Genomic DNA, 1294 nt, shown 5'->3' on the forward strand with positions numbered 1-1294 from the left:
TGTCTTACTCTTATAATGCAGACCTGCCCCCTCCTTTGCTGGGTCCCTATGACCCATGGGACAAAGTCCAAATTATTCAGGTTGGGGCTTAAGGTACTCCATAGTCTAGCCCTCATCCCCTGTGCAGCTGACCCGAGCTTCCCTTCCCCTCTGAAGCCTTTCCCAGTCCTTCTCACCCCCCAGTGGCACTGGTCCTGCCCCCTTAGTGTTCCAAATTTAGCTGTATCACTTACCTCTCAGCAGCTGAAACGCTTTGGGGCTTGTGTACATTTACACATTTATCTTCTCTACTAAGCCACAGACCTCTTAAGGTAGGGACTGCTACCTTCAACTCTGTAAGCTGACACTTAACACGGATACCTAATAAACGTTTGTGGATCGCAGCAACACGCTTAGGCAGACCCACATGTGTAGTACCTCTCTCCTGGGTCTGAAGTCTCATCATGAAACACTACGAGTTTGGGAATGGAAGAAACATTTGTAAGAAGTACAAATCATTCCAGAAGCACCGGCAGGATGCTTCAGCGTGATGCAATCTAGCTGGGCGTCTTCCTTGTCATAAGAGTGCCAGGTGCAGGCTTCCTGGGCGCCGGAGGTGTGGGTGTGGTGTGGCCCTGCCTGTAGCACAGGCTCCACCAGATACTCTCCTCCCACTGCTTGTCCCAGGTCAGCTCTCAGGTGCCCCTGTCACTGCTGAGCCATCCTTGCATCCATGCATCCTGCCAGAGGGAGGAGGGTCCATTTTCTAGTTCTCTGGCCAGTCAGGTGCTGGTTGAACCCCTCCTCTGCCGTTAGGAGCTATGACCCCCCCACAAAGCTTCCAGCATTTCTGAGCCTCAGTTTCTACAGATCTAAAGGGGTGTGGGGGATACCCACACAACACGGTACCTCAAGGATTAAGGAAGCTCATGTGCAGAGCAGCCAGGAGTGCGTGAGGTCTGCCTCCTCCCAGCCCTGCTCCCTCCACCCCTTCCTATCTCACCTCTCTTCCTTTTTCTCCTCATTCCTCTCGGTGCGTGTCAGTTTGTGCGTATTATTATTCTGACCAACATGTGTTACAGGCTTGCTGCAGAATGACTTTAGTGCATTGCCGGGGGAGACAAGAAAGAGAAACTGGTCCCTAAGCTGGGGGAGGGTCATTTCCTTGCCCACCAGTGCGCACGTTATCGCTTTAGGTGGCTCTGCTCTCTGACATGGCCATCTGGCCTCTGCAGTTAGCCTGTGACAGCTCTCTTCTCAGGGTCATCTGGACTAGGCCACCTCGGGTGAGCCAGCCCTACAGTTTCCTTGTCAT

This window comes from Otolemur garnettii, unplaced genomic scaffold (genome assembly GCF_000181295.1).
Source record: "Otolemur garnettii isolate 467f Iridium unplaced genomic scaffold, OtoGar3 scaffold00173, whole genome shotgun sequence".
NCBI lineage: Eukaryota > Metazoa > Chordata > Mammalia > Primates > Galagidae > Otolemur > Otolemur garnettii.